At 45.0% G+C, this 20,981-nt stretch overlaps 1 long non-coding RNA gene across 1 annotated transcript; it reads left to right on the top strand.

The window, feature by feature from the left end:
- Positions 1-1,996: 1,996 nt before the first annotated feature.
- On the top strand, positions 1,997-19,690 carry LOC147825740 (uncharacterized). The gene is made up of 3 exons (XR_015440216.1): positions 1,997-2,369; positions 9,463-9,553; positions 19,273-19,690. It is a non-coding gene; the product is annotated as an uncharacterized LOC147825740 (long non-coding RNA).
- The last annotated feature ends 1,291 nt before the right edge of the window (positions 19,691-20,981 follow it).

Below are 20,981 nucleotides of genomic sequence, written 5' to 3'. Positions count from 1 at the left end.
GATTGAAAGCCGCATCATCTTTATAATGAGCTGGAGCATAGAAACACAAACCAGAAACACTTGGGATGGGGGGCCCCGGGTTGAGCTGGTTGGGGGGGGATTGCTTTCAAGACAGAATTTGACAGGTGTCCCCGGTTCCAAAGAGACATTATGTGCAGTGCTCTGGGCAGAAAGCACAGGACACAGGTATTCAGTGCGATTAAATGTACGAGAGAATTTTTAAAACTTAATCTTTTGAAGAAGTTAATACATTCACATAGACCAAAAATCAAAGGGAAGTGGGAAGGGTGGGGGAAAGGAAAGAAGGGAAAAGAAAAAATATGAGAAAGGGAAAAATGGAAACAAAGTCTTTGTAAATAGGGAAGGGAGGAGGGGGTAAAGGGAGGGCAGGGGAAGGGGAAAAAATAAGAACTAAGATGCATCATGTAAAGGTACAAGACCCCAACGATGAACGTAACTGTATTGTATACTTAAAACGTACTAATAAACTTAATTAAAAAATCAAAAGGAAATAAAGAAGGATACACACAAACTTTTCTCACACCCATTCTTGTCTATCACACCTTGCCTGCCGCATTCACATGAACTTTCATTAATTTATGGAGAATTCTTGTTGCAGTGTTTGCTCATGTAAACACAAGCCAATACAAACATGAATTATTTTCCTCCTTTTTTGTGCAAAATCTAGCATACTTCACGCACTATTTCACACATTATGTGGTTTAATTTTTTTCTTCTTAAAGCACATCCTGGAGATTTGTCCATGTCAGCATGGATTCTTGGTTCTTTGTTAGCCATGTGGTAGATTTGATGTGTGAATATGCTATTTTTATTTTCTATTGATGGATTCTTTACCTCTTTTCAGTCTTTTATAACTACAATATTTTATTGACCAAATACTTGACGGTATTTATGTGATTTTATATAAGGGGAATCCAAAGGATATAAACCCAGATGTGGAATTGCTGAAACATAAGTTAAACAAATTAGACATTTGATGTAGATCTTGTCGGGTCGCCTGCACATGGATCAAGCTATTTTTCACTCCCATGATATATTAGTTTTTAGTGAGCTTTCCCATAGCTATACACAATACCTGCCAACTGCGTCTTAAAGGAGGAGAGGTTTCATTTGGCTTACATTTTAAGGACATTCAGTCCATGGTCAGCCGGCTCAAAGGCAGTGACATCACAGGAGAAGGGTGTTGTGGAACACAGCTGCTTAGTTTATGGCAGCCAGGAAGCAGAGCAGGGAAAGAATACCAGACAGGCAGAGGCAAGGAACCAGATATAATACCCAAGGTGACCCTCTGTGACCCACCCAGACACATCCAGTATTGTGTGTACTTCACCAATCCCCTGGGCAGCTACCAAGCTAATCAGATTGAGACAACCAAGCTTTACCATCATACATTAAAAATACCCTTGAATGTTCATTTTGCAGCCAGCTCCCCAAGGACAGAAGCTGACCCATCAAGTAAGAAGGGATATCCCTGGCATGATTTCAATTTTTGTTTTATGCATGAAGCTGAGCATGTTCACACAGGTGTACAAGCCATTTTAACTTTTCTGTCATCTCTTGGGTGATGTGTTTTGCCTTTGTTCTGGTTGAATGGTTGTTCTTTTTCTACTTGATTTCTAGAAAGTATTTTTATAGTAAGAAGATTATCTCTCTCTCATCAGAGCAGGAGGGAGCAAAGAATTGCTTGTCAGCAGAGGTACTGGCAGGGATCCTGTGGAGGATTCAGGCAGGGGCTGGGGGCTGGATGGCAGGTGTTGTTAGTAATGAGAACCTTGTTATTATACTGCCTATGCGTTAGGCCCAGATCTTACCTATGCCATGCAATGTTCCCAAATCTGCCTAGTTGGAATTATCACTGTCTATGGCCAGGGCTCACTTCTGTGGGCATCATAATCAGCTTTGTGATGGCAAGTGGCCAGAATGTATAGGAGAGAGAGACTGTTGATGGGCGTTCTGGGAACTCAGACCCCCTCAGAACCCACACCCCAGGAGGGCTGCAGCAGCTCACTTAGTCACGGCCCTTCCCCAGCCTGGACCTCAGTTCTCTCATCTGGACAGTGGAAGAATTAGACTGGACTGCCATCCAATAGGATCACCTGGGGAAGTTTGCCACACCATGCATGCCTGGCGCCAGCCTCAGGCTTGGTAGGATGTGTGTCAATGTGTGTCCCTCAGTGGAGACCTAATGGTGACAGTGATGGCTGTGGAGGCCCCTCCAGATCCAGACATTTACCAGTGTGTGTCTCCTGCCCAGAAGGTGCCTTTCAGGAGCTCGTGCTTCCCAGGGCTAGACATACTCCTCGTCAACACAACCCAGGCACTCAGGACACACTGGTGGATTCCAACAGGTGAGGTTACCCCCCACTGGAGCCTCACTTTCTAATTTCTGCTGCTGATGGAAATAAGCTAGGGGTAACAAGCAATTTTGTAGCCTTGAAACTGTGTGGATTTTGTCCACTTAGTGTACAACTTTAGTCCATATTAATTGCCCCAAAGCTATTAGCCATTTGGAATCTCTCCCCAATGGAATGAGAGGTCATATACTTTCAATATGTGGACTTTATGAATAATTGTTTCCTCTTTGATGCTGAGTTTGTGCTTTCTTGATGAAAAATCCATGATTTTTTTCCCACCTGATTTGAGGCTGCTGTTCACACTGGGCGAATTTTCAGCTCTTGTTTTAATAACCCTGACTTCTTTGACCTTTCATTTCTGCTGCCTTACTTATGCCATCTAGATTAGGTAGAAAGATCCAGAGCGCATGTCCAGCAAACGGTTTCCAGAAGGGAGGCAGGCTTTTGGGCTCACTGCCTGCATTTTCACTTCTAAATGCCGTGGACAAATAGTTGGCACTGCTGGTGATTAGGAAAGCCATGCCCGGGGAGCCAGTGCATCAGCCCAATTACTGGGGTGCGTCCAGCAGGCTTTACACTGTGTCACAGGGCCCCCAGCACTGCAACCGGTGCCTGGCAGCCTAAGAATTTGTTTCAGGCTTAATTGGTCCTAGGCTGGTATATGGTCTTCAGCTTTGCCCCCTGAAGTGATTCATGTGGCTTTTCAGCCGGAGAGCAGATGAGCTGCTTCCATGAGGCCCCTTTCCACTAGGAATAAAGGCTGGATTTTTGCCACATCAAAGACGTTCAACAGAGACCTCCCGCCTGCCAAGCACCTAGAGCTTGCTGGGTGATGTGGCATGCTGAGTACCTGAGTACCTTTCTTCTTAATTCTCAGCTTCAACCAAATGCTTTCCTGTGATGCTTTTTTCCTCATAAATCGCCCTCAAGAATACAGTACGTATACACAAACACTTCCTACCAGTTAGCCTTTCATTTACTAGTGTGGAGTTAAATAAATGACAGTGCTACCCCACCCCACTGCCTCATTAGTGAATACAAGGGCACTGAACAGAGAATCCTAGGACAGCCCATGACCCCGGTGCAGGACAAACAAACTTTTTCTCCGATCTCATACCATAGCATCAACACAAAGGACTTCTGTGATCTCAAAAGGAGTGGAGTTCATTCCTCACCTGCAAGAAACAAGAGCTTCTGCAGCAGCAAACGTCATGTGGGTGTCCCTGTAGTCAGTTCTCCTGGACACTGCCTGGAGATTGCATCAGATCCCAGGCATTGACGGTTCCGACTGGGACTGCCTCCCCAGCCCCCTTCAGAAGCCGGGGACAGGAGTCAGGCTGCTTCAACTGTGCTCCTGACCCAGCTGCTGGAAATCGGTTCCCACAAGGCCCTCCTCCGGTGTAATCAGTTTGCTCACACAGCTCATAGAACTCAGGGAGACACATTTATCAGTATCTTATAAAGGATGTGACCAGTGGTACAAGGGAGATGAGGTGGCATAATAGGGCGAGGTGTGGGGATGGGTGTGGAGCTTCCGTGCCCTTCAGAAGCATCCGCCTCCAGCACCATCTGTGTGTTCAACTGCCCAGCAGCTCCCTGGGTCCTGTCCTTTTGGGCTTTCTCAGATGTTTCATTACACGAACATGACCCAATCAGTCATTGGCCATTGTGACCAACTCAATCTTCAGCACCTCCGTGCTGAAAATCCCAACAACCCTCTGATCCTGCCCAGGTCTTCCCAGTAGCCCACACATGACCTAGGAGTGCTCAGCCTTCACTCAACTCATTAGCAAGGAGTATGAAATGACCTCATCACTTCGCAGAATCCAAGGGTTTTAGAACTGTATGCCTGGACACAGAGGAAGACGATATATATATTTAAATATATATATCAGTGCACCACAGCCTGGCTCTGTGCCCAGAGAACCATAAGAACTTGGGGGTGACATTTAACCTCTTCTAACCTCCATGCATGCATGAGAAAAATGAGAACAATACTGCCCATCCAATCTATTTCACTGGGTAATTATAAAAATCAAGTGAAAGCATCTCCAAGAAGAACAAAAATATCCAGTTCCATAGTGGTCATCATTTCACTTGAGCTGAGTGTTTTTCTCCCTTTGGGTCTTGTGTGGAAACTATTTTTCATGTGCTGATGAAAGTTTCGTCAGAGCTGGTGTGCCTGGTGGCAGAAGTAGAGCTCACCTTCTTCATCTGTCACCACCTGTGACATTTTCTAAAGAAGATCTCTGTAGATCATGCGCCAGTTTGTTGGGGGCAGCTCTCCATCGAGGTGGAACCCTGAGCATTCATCTTGAGACCTGGCAGTTGCTGCCGACACCAAGCAGATGCTGCCCTCGAGAGCTAGGAAATGACAGCAACAGCTCCTCTGAGAGGAGCCACAGCACCTAGCGACATGTGATGTTTGCATTCACCAGAAACTCCAAAGAGAGGGAAAGGCCTGTGTGAGATTCTTGCAAACCTCAACCCCTTCTGTGGATATCTTGTCCAATCTTACATCCTAGAAAGAAGAAATGGTCTCCGGAGACTCTGGTCCCATTTGCCAATATGTTAAATGTTGCCATTATGATTAATATTCAATTCAGAGAATTTAGAGGAAGCTCAGGAGAGACTTGTGCAACCACTTAAACTTTGAGGAATTGTGCATTGTTTCTGCAATGTTTGTATGAACTTATACTCATGTCTGAGAGTCCATAGCAAACAAGGCAGGCAGAGTCTTTCTTCCATGGATTGGCGGTCCAGAGCAGGGGAAGAGGAAATGACAGGTAATGTACAATTACCACCTAATATGACAAGGAGGATGTACACAGGCTTTGGGAGCACCTAGAGGAAGCAACTAGCCTGGATGGAAAGATGAAGGAAGCTGATTAAATGTTTGCCAGGGCTGGAATGTGTAGGGGTAGAGAATATTTAAAGCAAACGGACAGCAGGTGTAAGACCCAAGGGCAAGGAAGACTTGCTGCTCTAGAAGAATGCTTCTCAAAGGCTGCTTCCCAGGCCTGCTGGGAACATGAGCATCATGAGCATCCCTGGAAACTTGTTAAAACTGCAAATCCTTGGACCCCACCATGGGCTGACTGATTCCTACACTCTAAGGATGGGGTCAGTGCTCTGCTCTGTATTTTAACAAGCTCTCTCCAGTGGTCAAGACACACACTCTGTTTGAGAACCACTGTGATAAGGGAACTGGAAGGCATTTGGCCCTGAGTCTAGCCCAGCTGAGCATCAGTCCTTAGGGAGACACATTCCCTCCAACCTGGCAACTGTGAGAGCCCTTCCTCATACCTCATAGTCTGTATTTTCTCAAGTTGCTCCCTTTCCTGCATGCCAATCATGGTGTCCTTTCTCAACTCCTGGTTGGGAGACAGAACTCAGCCTCTAACTTCCATACACCCTCACTCCAAAGCCCTGCAAAGAGAAGCAGGCACATCTGAATTTAAAGCCAAGCAATTCATCACTTCTCTCTCAATAATTGTAGAAGACTAAAAAATATCAGAAAACCAGCAAGGATATAAAAGGTGTGAGGAGCAATGACACCCCGCTTGACCTAGTAGCTTTTGAAGAACATTCAAACCCAAGGACAATGTATATCCTTTTCAAGCCTGCGTGGAACATTAACCAAGACAGACTATATTCTGGATTACAAAACAACTCTCAATAAATGTGAAAGGATTCAAATCACAAGTGTCTCTCTGATTGTAATGGAATTAAATTAGAAAGATAATTGAAAAATATTCAATGCTATATTTTGGAAAGTAAATAATACACAATATACTGCATCATGGAGGAAGGGGGTGGTAGAGTAACACTGCTCGCATAATGGTGGCTGGGAAGCAGAGCACAGGGGAAGCTGCCAGAGAGGAAGGGGGAGGCCCTATACATGGTCCCCAAGGCCACACCTCCATGACCCACCCAGACATACCGAAAAGTGTGCTTTGCTAACCCCGTGGGCAGGTGTCAAGCCATGCAAGTTGACACCCATTAAGATTAACTGGCACACAACTTAAGCCTGAAGTTATTACTGTTGTCTTCCGCATGTGTGAAGAGGTGCACTCCGTGGGCAGGGCAGAAACACAGCTGAATTATGAGGAAGGGCACTGGTGGGATAACTGGCGAGGTGTGAGGTAGAATAAAGAAAAGGTAGCACTGAAAGTGAACCTGTGTCTGGGTGACAGGAGGAATAGTGATACTAACAGAGTTGGCAAGTGATGTACCATATTGCTTTAGGGGCTGAGGGCTCAGAAAGTGGGAGTCAAATTTGGTTGTAAAAATTGAATCTTACCTAGCATGCTTCATATGGAACAACTCAAATAAATAGGCCATTTCATTGAAGTTTGTGGTCAGTATTTCTCCTGAACACCACCCCAGGCCTTCCCTATGGCACTGTCCTGGTATTCCTATGGGCAGTGGGATATAGGGAGCTAGAGCTCCAGAGATAAACCAAGACTGAAAGTGGAGGTGTGGGAAATTGCTCCATAATGGGTATATCTTGGCTTGTTAGGGTTGGGACTTGGATACTCCTCTCTAAGGCCAACTTTTGTTGTCTCTGGGCTGTAAACCTGTACTTGAACAAGTCCATAGCAGTGGTAATGCAATACACAATTGCTTTGGGCCAATTGTCTGCAGGGAAGATAGAGGGCAGATCAATGTCCTGAGCAAGTGTCTGCTAGTGGGGCGTGTGAGTCACCAAGAGGAGGCACAGTGCTCACTCTATTGAAACACAGGGCAATTTTCGTAGATTCAGTTTGAGGCAGTGTCTCAGTCCATTTGAGATGAGATAACAAAATGCCTCAGACTGGATAATTTATAAGCAATAGAAGTTTAGTGTACACTGTCTCGGAGGATGCAAAGTCCAATCTCAAAGTGTCAACAGATTTGGTGTCTGGTGCGGACTGGCTCTCTTTGCTTCAAAGGTGGTCCTTCTAGCTGCATCCTCCCTTGGTAGAAGAAGCAAGGTTTCTCCTTTCAACCTCTTTTATGGGGCACTAATCCCATTCATGGTGGTGTAGCCTCAGGATTAATCACTTTCCTAGAGGTCCTACCCCTTTATAGTGCCACAAAGGAGATTAGGTTTTGACATGAGCTGTGGAGTGACACATTCAGACCATAGCAGGCAAGTAATCCTTCTGAGGCCGTAATAAGAGTCTCCAGGAAAAGATTAAGGAGCAGGCTAAAGGGAAGAACAGGTACCTATAGCACTGAGCATGTCAGGCCCAGAGGAGTTGTAAGGATGTGAACACATTCCCTAGAGACTTGGCTTTGACCTTCACAAAAAAAGTAGTTTGCACGTGTTAGGCTTCAGTCATGAACACCTCCATTTCGAGAAGCCCCCTTTTCTCCCCTCTTCCCACGTGTGCCTCATCTGTTTTTCTTTGAACAAATTCCAGGAGTCAAAAGATTACACTCAGTGCATCTTCCAGAAGGAGGATGGCAGCATGCACAGAGCAGGGCAGCAAATATCCATGCCGCCAGAGGAGGACTGTGTGTGCCTGTGCACCCCACCACAGATGTAATTCTCTTGCGCAACAGGAGAGAACAGAAACTGCCAACAAAAAAAGTTAATGACCAACCTCAGTGCTATTTCCACCCCCCACAGTGGGTGCCAGAGCTCCGCACAGTTCACAGATGGAGCTCACTTAAGGGAAACAGCACCTCCTAAAAACCAGTATGGCAGCCATGTTAATTGCCAGTCAAGCGGAAAACAGAGAGGCCATTACACTCAGAAGGGAGCCGTGGCCCCTGTCTCTGAGTGAAGGCTGCTCCCATCCTGCTCCACTCAGCTGAGCATACATGCTGAGGAGAAATGTCCCCCCTGAAGTGGGCATTCAGCAGAATGTCCCGTAGCCCCATGCACCTCATGCACTGCTCTCTGACCCTGTGTCCTCCCCCACACCCCAGGCCATAGCTAGTGGCCCAGCTGCAGTTCACAGGCTCCTTTGTTCTCCCAATTGTCGGGCTTTAAAACCTGAGGGAGTTAATGATGGGAAATGAACTTGGTCCATGCACTTCTGGTAGGTGTGGTGTCTGCTACCTGCAAATACACAAACTGCATTGTTGCACTCTGGGTTTTTCTCCCAATGAGACAGAGATTAATTACAGGAGGTAAGCAAAGCAGCCAATTCAGGAATTTGGGTCCATGTGTTGGTGAAGGCAAAGACAAATTAGGCGTGTCTGTACCACGATGCTTGTCAGAGGAGAACTCCAACAGATGGACTTTAAATGCATGTACTCAGAGCATTGCTTCTTTCCTCCATGGCAGGGAAAGAGAATCCAAAGGGCTTTCTGAGGAGAGCATCTGGATGCAGAACAACTGTGTCTGCCATTTGCATTTCAAAGTCACTGTGGACGTGGCTCAGGGATCGAAAGAGAAGTTGGAATAAATATCTCATAGAAGCCCCTTTTATTCATTGCTCTTGGAGGTTGGCTCATCAGTCAAAGCAACAACTGTTACTGACATGCAGCATTCATAAATCCGGCACTAAAGTGTAGCCGAGAGAGCCCTACTCCTTTGAACTCACTTCAGACCATTAAGCTACTCCCAGTGAGTAAGCACTGGTGACCTTGAGAAGGGAAAATGATGAGGCCAATAAAAAGCTGCAGTGACCTCATAAAAGGTGTGACATTGGGGCACTGGGGTGGTAGAGTCTGGGAGAGCACTTCTTATTGATAGATGGACATGCTCGGAAGAAGTGCTGCTCGTTCCCAAGGGATGTACCTCTGAAAAATGCTGGAATTTGGAGTTGGAGCTTCTCGTTTTTCCCCAACTCCCACAGCAAGACAATGGGCTGAGCGTCCTCTGCTCTCACTCCTGGACAGGGTCTCTGCTCCATGGGTCACGTAAGCTAAGGTCAGCCCTCTGGTGCCTGGGAAGGCAAATCCAACTGTGAGCCAAGGAGGAAGGATCTTACAATGAGTAGATGGCCTGAGGGTATGGTAAGGATTTTGCTTCTTTTTTTTTTTTTTAGCAGTACTGAGAACTGAACCCAGGGCTTTTGCGTTGAGCTACATCCTCTGTCCTTTTTATGTTTCATTTAAACATAAAATGTTGGCTTTTTGTCTTGTTAAGTTGCCAAGGCTGGGCTCGAACCTGTGACCCTCCTACCTCAGCCTTCTAGAGCGTTGGGATTACAGATGTGCACCACCATTCCCATCCACAGGTAGGTTTTAATATACCTTCTCCTCTTTAAATTTTAAATTCTGCATCTGTCTTGTTTGTTATTGTTTCCCCAGCACCCAGAACAGAGACTGGCCAGTTGTAGATTGTTGCTTGAACATCCTCATATCTCTTGCCAAAATCCTTCTGTAGAGTAGCAGTTATTAAATTCTCGTTCTCATCCACGGGCCTTACCATAGATCTATAGTAGACTGCAATCTGAGATGGGGCAGTGATGGGACTAAAATCTGTGTTTTCCCAGTTCCATGGGCCAATCTGTACATTCCACTTCCAGAAGCATTGCTGTTTCTTATAACGAGCTCTAGAGTGCAAATGTAATGAGACACTTGAGAGCCGGGACCTTCAGAGTCCTGCAAAGCACAGCATCTTGTTCTCCGTTTTGATCTGTCTCATCTGTAAGCCAGTCAGTCATTATTTACTCATCAAAACAGACAGTTAGAAGGAAGGGAGGCATTAGGCTGTCTCTCTGTCTTGTACTATGAATAAGCCCTTGTATATTCTATTTTTTGACAGTGCAATTGAAATTAATCAAAGACCAAGTGTCCTATTTGATTATAGGAGCTTTCCTTGACTGAGAGCCTTCCTTGCACGGAACGTTAACTCCAAGAGTGCTATGCTTTAGCCAGCTACATAGGCCAATTGTGTGAATCTCTTCACAGCCCCCTGTTCAGTGAAGTGACCTTGGTAGTTTGAAATTCACTATGGTGGGATATTTACACCACAGAAATTGGCAAGCGCTACAGATAAAGGCTTTTGTTAATCGCTTACCAGAATAACACTGGCTCTGGGCTGACCGGTCACATCTGTTCTGAAGTTTAGAATCTAAGGGCATACAAGAGAAGGAAGGAGGTGGAACAACACCATACCATAAAAGATCAGGGATAAAAGCACAACCAGATAGTCCCTATGGTATGCCATGCAGGGGAGATTAATGGGACCTTCTGTGCATACTGCAGAGCCTTCTGGGCTCACCTGGGCACCTTCCTTCCTACAATGGCCCCCTCCTCTCACACCACCTACACCTACCTTTTCTCTTATCCTATTGATCAGAAACATTAGCCAACAAGAATTACCTGAATACATGCATGCCTATCATCGTCTGGCACTGAGGGACATGCAAAAGTGTTTGAGCTTCTACCACTAAATAAATTGGGAAGGGGTGGTGGAAAGAGAGCTAAGGATTTGGATCAAGTCTATGAACAGCAAAGTGTAAAAGTGGTAGCAACTTAAGCTCAGAGCCTGCAGAAAGCATGGTGTACTGGAGGCCTTGGAGTTGGGGCCTTGCTGATCTGCCAGCACCCTCCTGTATCCTAACGCCTGTCCACAGCCACAGGATGGGACTGTGGCCTGACTGTTTTTGTAGCTACTCACTTTGTAGCTTCGGTTTCCAGCAGGTATCTGACAGCCAGCAAGCAGTGGCAGGTAGAAAATGGATGGAGGACTTGAGCCTGAAAAATGGGCAGCCCTCAAGTCAGGGAAGAGGTGGGACTCCAGGCCAGGGAGCAGCAGAAACAAAAACCTGAAAACACCTTGGCACTGAACTTGATCTGACAAGGCAGGCCCTTGAAGCTGGAAGCGTGTGTTGAGGGCACTGAGGGGAATGTGGTTGAAAGGAGAGAGAAATGCAGATGAGCCTGGTCCTGGCTGAGTAGGCCAGACATTTCCTAATTATGCTCTTCCAAAGATCCGCAGGGCACCACGGAGCGCCCCAGGAGTTCTGTAAATAATTTAAATTTAATTTTCTAAATTACATATTTTAAACAGTAATACAATTACACCAGCACACACAAATTTGGTTTACACTAAATTTTAACACATTTTCGACCTCCAGTGGGTTAACTTGTGCTATCAGATCAATTATCTGAATGAAACTCTGGTTGTAGCTGCTGAATAGAAAACAATTCTGAGACTGCAATACGAACTACGAAGCTGTATCAGTTTTACTTGTATGAATTAAGATTGTCTCCATTTTTGTACAACTTAAATCAAGTACAGAAATTACATGCTGAAGCTGATTAAGATTGCCATTTTCGCCTGTAAACCCAGATTTGAGATTTTTTTCATTAAAAAAATGGCCCTTTATTTTCATTGATAGACTTCATTATATTCAAAAATATAAATCATTGGAACTTAACAAAATGAATTTTTATTACTGTTATAGAGTACCCAAGCAGAAGCATAGGCCTTAAAAGTTTAAAAACCTTATGGGACTAAAAGCAAAAAGCAACCCAAAAACTCAATTTGCCAAAAGTCCAAAATGACCATTTTCTAAAAAGTGGTAGAATCAAAACTTCTAGGGGATAAATGGTTTCTTTGTTTGGGGAAATCACTCATGGGGTGCCCTTTATAGAAATATAAAGACAGAGGAGACCTTCTTCTGCAATGGAGATGCTTGGGATATAAGGTTCGCTTTAAGAAGCTGAAAGTTCCTTTGGAAGAGGAGAGGAAGGTGAGCTGCCCTCCTTCCACCCCACTCCTCTGCCAGGATGCTTCTGGGTAGATGTTATGGGTTGAATTGTGTCCCCTAAAGGGGATGTGTTGTATTCCTAAGCCCCAGCACCTCAGATTCGATCTAATTTGGAGACAGGGTCTTCATACGAGTGATCCGGGTGAGTTGAGGTCATTAAGGTGGGCCATGGGATCCAATGCAAATGGTGTCCTATGGAAAGGAAATGTGAACTCAGTAACCAACACAAACACCAGGGACAATGCCAAGTGAAGACTGGAGTTGCCACAGGCCCAGGAACCACCAGAAATTAGGAGAACTAAAACAGATCCTTCCCCGGAGACTTCAGAGGGAGCAGGGCCTGAATTTCAGGCCTTTGTCCCCAGAATTGTGCAGAACACATTTCTATTGTTTTTGGCTACTCAGTTTGCGGTACTTGCTACAGCAGCCCCAGGACACAAGGCAGTGGGACAAAGCTTCTTTTATAGAGGACAATGGAGGTGTCATGGCATCTGTTGCCCACTAGTCCTCTGGTTAGGATTTGAGTCTCTGTGGCTGGTAGGAGAGACTCAGCCCCTGAGGAAGATTCCCAAAGGATTCTGAGCACAAAGCTGGCAACTCAGCACCCAAGGTCATCATATATTGTTATTCTACAGGAAGCACTTTGAAAATGGGTTGCTGATATTTAAAAGAACTCCGTGGTAGAAAGTAGGACAACTTTGAATGTCAGGATGACAAAATAACAGCAGTGTTTTAGAAAATCGATTTGTTGGCATTGTGCAATGTGATTTGGCCCAAGAGGAGACAGAGGCAGAGGTCTGCTCAGAGCTGGAGGGCACAGTCCTGAGCCCCCATGGCAAATGCCCAATGAATACTTCAGGGTTAAACAACCAATGCATGGAAGAGGGTGGAGCGTGAGAGGGCCTGGGTTTCACAGTTGCTTAGGAACTCCAGGACACCTTAGAACAAGGTGGGACATGCTAGGCAGCTCATGTCATCCTACCTAGGCAGGGGTGGCCATGCATCCAGTCATTCACTCGGACACCTTGCCTCAAAGTACAATATTGCCTAGAAAAGTCCCTTGGGTTTTGAGCAAGGACCCTAGGGACCCCGGGGTCACCATCTAGGGTCCAGCCTGCACCTTTCGGCCACTCCATACTCTCCAGGGAGGAGAAGGAGGGGGACTGGGCAGAGCTTTTGCTCTAATCAGGTTTTTCTATTGAGCTGTTAACCTTGAGAAATGGAGGCCTCCCTGTGTGCCATCTCAAAATATGCCAAATTCGGAAGTTGATTATTTTAAGCCACAATCACTTGAGAAACTATAAGTTCAGAAAGGGCCATTTGGCCTGTCTTTCCCTAAAAGACACAAAGGTTCTTTTTGGGGGTGGGGGGGAGTGTCCATCTCATATTTAGGAAGGAAAATAGCTTTGATCACCACAGACTTGTAGTAAGGCTGAAATGAACCCAAATAAACACTCTGAAGCACCGCTTTCTTCCACTAACTTCGGCACCCCTACCCCCATATCTCTTAGTAAAATCCTTAGATTTCATGACCCTAGTCCAGAGCTCCATTTCTCCTGTCATTCCTTCACAAATTTATTGTTCTTTGTCTAAAAAATATAAAAATATCACACTTCGGTCATTTTTTTGGACTTCATTCTCTTTTAAAGATCTCCATATATATGTAAATTTAATAAAATTTGTAGAGTTTCTCTTGTTTATCAGCTTTTATATTGTAAAATGACTTCCTAGATCCAGCCAAATAAGAAGGGAACAGATCTCTCTCTCTCCTTCTCTCTCTCTCTCTTTCTCTCTTTCCTTTCTTTTTCAGTACTTGGCATTAAACCCAGGGCCTTGCACATGCTAGGCAAGTGCTTTCTCTGTAAACTACATCCTTGGGCCATTTTTATTTTGAGACACAGTCTAGCCAAGTTGCCCAGGTCAGCCTTGAACCTGCGATCTTCCTGTCTCAGCCACTCCAGTACTTGGAATTATAGCTGTGTGCCACCACACTGGGCCATTCTTCCTCTTTTCAATAAAGCTTATTACATGTATAATTCAATGTGAATTCGTGTTTATACTTTGTAGGGTTTTGCACGAAAATTCACATGCGAACATTCTTTGTCAGATCTGGTACCTCAAATCTAGTTCTAAACAATTACCAAAAAGAAAAAAGAAAAAATATATCTTGTCTGTGTTAGACTCATGGCCAGAGGCCTGAGTCAGAAAGGTCTCTGCGATGTCTCCTCCACTGTAAAGCAGGGTGATTGTGGGGATCAAATAGCCCCTTTGTGATTTACAGAGTACCCTACTGATTCATGGTTCAGCAGAACATATCTTTACCAGGCAGCAGGGTACAATAAATGGTCTGCACACCTTTTAATGAGCTGGGTTTCCATTGGTTGCTTGGTTTGGTGTCAGCACCATCCCTCCCTTCACAGTTGCCTGGTCTTTCTAGTTGGTTGCTGATAAGGGATTATTATCTCTTTAGAACTTACATAAAACCAAGGAAACATTGCCCCCAAATAAGAAAAGTGATGCTTAAGCTGCTGGATATAGAGCAAGGTGCCTGCCTGGTGGTCTACTAGGCCTGCTCAGAGCAGTAGAATATGGGGGCTCCTTGATCCCAAACATCTCACCCATAGACATGGCCACACTGTCCACTAACATGGCAAGGATTTGAGCTAAAGAATACATGGTCACATTGTGGAGAAAACTCGCCCTACTGAAGGGAATTTGATGCAGTGACATGTGAGATACCCAACACTATCAAGGACACTTCCCAGCACAGGGCTGGGACTGGGAATTTTGATGAACGAGGAAGGGCTCCAACACAAGTGGCTTTTCCTAGGAGTCTCATCCTCTCTCCTCAAGTCTCAGGACTAGAGCTTCGGCCCTACATGCCCCTACCCTTCCTGCTTACACCCCTCAGTCCTTAAAACAGCACTGAATTAACCAATTATGTCAAACAAATATCACTGGCCCTGGGCTTGTTTTGCTCCCTTGAATTAGTCACTTCCACTCTCTAGCTAATTTATTTTTCTTTTTGTTTTTGAGACAGGCTCTCACTAGGTAGCTCAACCTGGTCTCAAACTTGTAGTCCTTCAGCCTCAGCCTCCCACGTGTGTGGATTACAGGCATGCACCACCAAGCCTAGATAACGTCTTTCACTTTTAATATAAGTTTCTGTGAAACTTTAGTCCCTTTCATCAGCTAATCTGGAAATTTCTTGGAGTCAGGGATGCTGGAGTTACTTATTATGGGTTTATTTCATCCTGTAAGACCTGGCTAGGTACAAAGTACACTAGGGGGGCCTGTGGGTGGGCTTTAACTTGTCTCACTCACCCCAGAACTGCGAGGAAAGAAAGTCCCGACTCCTTTTGTCACATTTTCCTCAGAAGACTTCTTAAGAAGAATCACAGTGAGGAGCATTTATTGAATTTCTGTGCCTGGGCTTGTGTTGATTTATCTCATTGAACCGCAGAGCTGTGCTCCAAGGATAACATTGACATCGGATTTCAGAACGCTGAAAGCCTTGAATGACTATTTTTAATCTATTGTGTTAGGTAAAATATAATTTAATTTTACCTATTTTTCTTTTTACTTTTTAAGGTATTGTTACTAGAAATTTTTTTAAATTCTTATTGAGTTTATTGGTACATTAAGGTATACTTATGATCACATTCATCATTGAGAATTTGTGCCTGTACATGATATATCTTGATTCTTATTTTTTCCCATTCCCCTGCCCTCCCTTCAACCCCTCCACCCCCCATGTACATAAGCTTTGTTTCCATTTTTTCCTTCTTATTTGTTACTAGAAAATTTAATATGACATGCATGGTTTACCTTGTGGCTTTTAGTGTATTTCTGGTGGGCAGCATTGCTCTGAGAAACAAGAACAGGTGCTATTATTTTCCATTTACAGGTGAGGACTATCAGGCTCAGAGAAGGTAATAAATGACTCATGGTCTCATGGCTAGTAACTGGAGGAGCTGACATTTGACCCCACTTCTGTCTGCCTCTAGACACTGCACACATGACCACTACATTTTACTGTCTCTCAAATTTATGACCTGCTAAGTGTACTTTGATTCTAAACAAGAAATTAGAGTCCACCCATGCGCTAATGGAGGATGCATTTCACACACCAGCATCATGGATCATAAAAGTCCCATCAGCCCTTGGGTCAGCCCAAGCTGAGGTCTTTGGTGTTCAAGTTCAAGCCTGGGCCCCAGCCTTCACACTTGCCCCAGCCCACCCTGCTGCAGGAGCAATGAGGCTGGCTCATTCAGCATCTCCTAGGAGCACAGAGTAGTCATCACTCCATCTGAGTCTGCTGACTGATGAAGGAATGAGTGGAGTGAATTTTGCTCTGAAATATTCCTGAGGTTGGACAGAAGTCAGAATGACAACCACCCTGGGCAAACTGAATGACTAGAACCAGGGACACACTCAGACTTGTGAATTCATCAAGACCTTCAAACCTTTAGCCTTTGATAAAAGGCGCGGCTCATTCCCTCATGGCTGGTGGCCCAATATCATATATCTGTGGTTTGGGATCTGATGGTAAATTAGTAATTTACCCAGGGGGGCTGGGCAGAGGGAGGGCAAAGAGAACAGAATCATCATGTGGAATTTGTGAGTTTTATCCAGACATGTTTTCGAGAGTGCCTGTATTCCCACAAACAGCAGGAACAAGCCAGTCTTTGAAGACAGAGCTTTTATGCTCCTCTCAAAAATATTCAAACACAGTGGAGTTGTACCAGTGTCACAAAAGAAATTAAGTTTCTTTTTTTCCCCTGCAAGAACAAATGTTTATAAGTGTATCATTGGCTAGGTCTCAGGGTAAGGAACATAAATAAAGGATTTTGCTTTGTTCTCTACCCAGAGGAAAAAAACGAGTGAAAACTGAATGTATGTTTTGGGGGTTGGGAGCTAGAAGTAGCTCTCAGGAGTTGTTTTTGTTTTTGTTTTTTAAAGCAACCCCTTTCCCTTTTTGTCTGCCTGACTAAAAACCCAATTAAAACTTTCCTGTCCATTTGTGGGGCTGCTGACAACAGGTTCCATGTCACTGAACTTTGGCTGCAGTCCTGCTCCAAGAATAACAATGTGAGACTTCTAAACTGCCCTTGGTGTTAATCAGGGCCCTCGGGGACAGAGCTGTACAGATTGCTAGGGGCTCTGATCCAGTGTGTTCATTCATTTATCTTGCTTTTCCCCGACATGCTTGCTGTCAGCTGCAGAGCTAAATACTGAGGCATTCTGAGGTGGTTAACTTCTGCTGAAGCTGAGAAAATAGCTTTTGGAGCCCCTTATCACCAAATCAATCTATCCGGTAAACCCCTGAAAGGGGTTTGTTTTCACAAATTCTCTTCTGGTGTTTGACGGCCCTTAGAAGTTATTTTTTTCAATTTAGTTTAATTTGTCTCTCTCTTTTTTTATTTTTGCAAATTGAGTTTTTATTTCCCTTGTTCATTATTTAAAACTCCTTTGGAGGCAAAGTTTCTAAGAGCCTCCTGCAGACGTTTTTGGCTTTTAACCCGATGCTGCCCTGTGCCTGTCTTTCCTCTGACCCTGCCTGTAAGGCTGGAGGTGCTGGTGGGGTAGCTGAGCCAGGAATGCCTAGAGCCTGTCCTTGACGGGGCTGTGGGCTGACTCCCTGGCCCCAGAGTCTTGTCCCGGACAGTCTGAGCCCCTGAGATCTAGGGAGGAGCTGGACACACAGCTGAGCCAGGCTTTGCAGCATTCGCCCGGTAGGCGCCGGGTGGACGCCCAGAGGGAGAAGGGAGAGGCTGGGCCAAAGTTGGAGCTGTCTTGTTGAAATTAATGTGAACTACATATGAAATTATAGTTTTTTATGGATACATGAAAAAATAAGAAGAAATAAGTGAAAATATTTTAGTAATGTATTTGATATGAGGCAAAATTTTTAACATTATTATTTCAACATGGAATACATACGAACCAATTATTAATGAGATATTTTACCTGTAGTGTATCTCAATTCAACCTAGCCACACTGAAAGAGCCCAAGAGCTACAAATGTTTAGTGGCTGCCTGCCGTATGGAGCAGCATAGGTCTCAGGGGACAGACCCCACCCTCTCAGTGCCTCCTGGCTGGGCATGAAGAGGCGAGCAATGGTTTAAGGAAGACTGTGCTGAGTCAGCATGGGATGTAGACAGTGCGTCCTTGCATTGAATTATTAGGGAAAATGAATAGGGTAATGGGGGTTGGAGGCTAGAGTTGCCAAGAAACGTTCCCTGAGGAGGCAGGACTCAGAAGATAGATAAAGGACAGAGGAAATTATAAACTTCATCCAGTGGCAGAGAAATTGAGGCAGGATTACTTCAGATACACACATCCAACCAGGATCAACCTTCCAGCAGCCCAGGGAGGGCCTGAGGCACAGGGCATGGTAGGGACAATCTCTCCACTCAAGGTGATGCCAAGGCTTAGGCCAGAGTACCCAGAGCCCTCAGAGGCATTCCCTGAACATCACACAGCACAGGGTGTCAAGCAGGGGCCTTAACTCCAGCTGCCTTGGGTTTGAGTCCTGGCTTTGGCATTTAGCAGCTGTGGACTTGAGCAAATGGCAGAACTTCCCTGAGTAGGTTTGGCTCATCTGGAGGATGAGGACACAATAGTATCATCTTCCGAGGTAGCTGACAGGATTCTGTGGAGTCCTGGCACCCCACATCCTAGCTCTTCTGTCTTCTCCTGTGTTGGTTCCTGTTATGAGCAGCACTGGCAGGCACAGCCTGGGCCTCGGGTCAGATCAGGCACTTTGGGTCCTGAATGACACGAGAGGAGGGGACCAGGTGCCTGGTGGCTGCATTGATTGCTTTCTGTTTGCTCTCTGGATGGACTAGCCCACCTGCTCTTCTCCACTGAAGTGTAGCTTTCTTCTCCATGGACTGGTCCATCTTCTAGCTCTTCCGCATTCTGATCACTCCAATTCTGATCAGTGCAACCTCCCCCTGCCCAGTCACTGTGCCCTTTTCAGAAATCAATAACTGAGCTAGAGCTAGAGAAATATATTCGTTGTATTATTTGCTTATGTGAGGAGAAAGGAGTATTAGAAATGGTCATTCCAGGTGTGTGTGTGTGTAAAAAAGGAGCCAAGCCCGAGGGCTTATGTTATTTTTCACAATACCTGTTCCTTCAGTATCTCCTTAAATTTCATTTTCCACTTGCATGTGTGGGCTATAATTGCAATGTAAACTTGATCCAGCCTGCATGTCTCCCTCTACAGCTCCTGCATAGGAAGAGGACTGGGGTGAAGCCTTCCTGTCTCTAGTTGCTCTTTTGTGGAGTGTGACCCCTGCTCCCAGGACATGAGGCAGGCCTACAAAAAACCACTCAAAGCTGAGGAAGCTGATCCAAGTCTCCAGGGTCACAACCCACAGAGGCCCTCACCACTCCTTTGCCAACTCCCTCTAATCTTCACTGTCAATGTAAGCTTTTGCCAAGCAGTTGCGTGAGTTTTCTTTCATCTTCATAAAGGTGAGGATTGTTATGCCCACAACATAGGTCTAATCACAGGAATGTTTCTGTATCTCCTGGAGCCACTGGCGTCTAAAGCTTGGAGTTACACTTATCCAGAGAGAATGAGCTTTGTTAAGACACAATTCTGCAGGGGAATTAACTGTGTTTATCTGTGTTTATCTGCTCTGGGCACTATAATTTTGACTGCAAAGTCAGGCAGGGTCTGCAAATTTCAGATACTTATCTGTAACCGCAAGTAGAAATGTTCTTCCCTTGGAAGTTTTAGAAAAGCAACCCCCAAAATTAATTGAGAACAACTGAAACCACAGAGAGGTGAAAAACTATACATTTATCATAGTCAGTTATGATATTTAGCACAGCTACTATTCTTAATATTCATTCCCCTCTCCCTCTTCCTTCTCCTCTTCCTTCTTTCTCTTCTTTGTCTCCTTTACCTTATCCCTCTCCTTATTAATATAATAATTTTTCCTAGTAGTAGTATTTAGTGAGGGTCTGATTAACTCCTAGTTCTTTTCACTGACTTTTTGGATAGCTAGTACACCTTTGAACAAAAAATGGCTAAAATGAGAAGAGACACCATGATCAAAGACTGATACACCTTTCCAAGTTCTCAGGTTCTCTGTATGCATTAATTTATTATGTTTTCCTACCTGGCACTCAGAGATTGCTTTAAGCTACCAAGTATCAGCCTCTACTTTTGAAAGTCCTCAAATTTAAATGCAGATTTATTAATCCCTTTGCACAAGACACTTCATTATCCTCTACCCCACCCCACCCCGACCCGACAACAAATGCCACTCCCTGGCTGTCCCAGTGCCCCAGGCTTCACACTCTCTTGGCTCTAAGCACAGCTCTACCCGAGGCCTCTTGGATTGCATTTGCATTCTCCACACTGCCCAATGCATCATTAGTGGGACACACTAAATAACTGAAAAGGAAAAACTGAAAAGGAAATCTCTCATTAGACAAAAATAAAAGCACCATGTCCAACACTATTAAACATTTTTCTCCTAGATATAGAAGCTCAGGGGAGTCTTTTCATATAAACATACATGCTCATTTGCACATCACAGTGGTCAGCATGAACAGAGAGGGGAGCATAGGGTCTCATGGGTGTTATCTGTCCACTCTGCTGCTGTACTGCAGCCATGCTCTGAACAGTGGGCCCAGGAGGGATGAGCTACGGGTGGAGGAAAGGGAGTGGTACAGCACTCTTGATCAAGGGCTCCATCTACAGAAGGGGTCCTAGAAGACATGGCTTCTTCAAGCGCAGAGTCTCACTGAGCACTAGAGTGAGCAGAGATGAAGTCTTCTGAGAATTGGGCAAGGGTGAAATTACTGATGGTCAGTAAAGCTTCTTGGAAAAGGTGAGAGAAGGACTGGACAGAAGTGATGGGCAGGCTGTGGTAGATAGGGTAGAGCAGGAAAGGTCATCAGAGGAAAGGAATCTGCAAA

Source organism: Heterocephalus glaber, unplaced genomic scaffold (genome assembly GCF_053883595.1).
Source record: "Heterocephalus glaber isolate CG9 unplaced genomic scaffold, H.glaber_assembly_v1.0 deba00001497, whole genome shotgun sequence".
NCBI lineage: Eukaryota > Metazoa > Chordata > Mammalia > Rodentia > Bathyergidae > Heterocephalus > Heterocephalus glaber.
The sequence above is the reverse complement of the archived record's forward strand: the minus strand, read 5'-3'. Positions and strand labels throughout refer to the sequence as shown.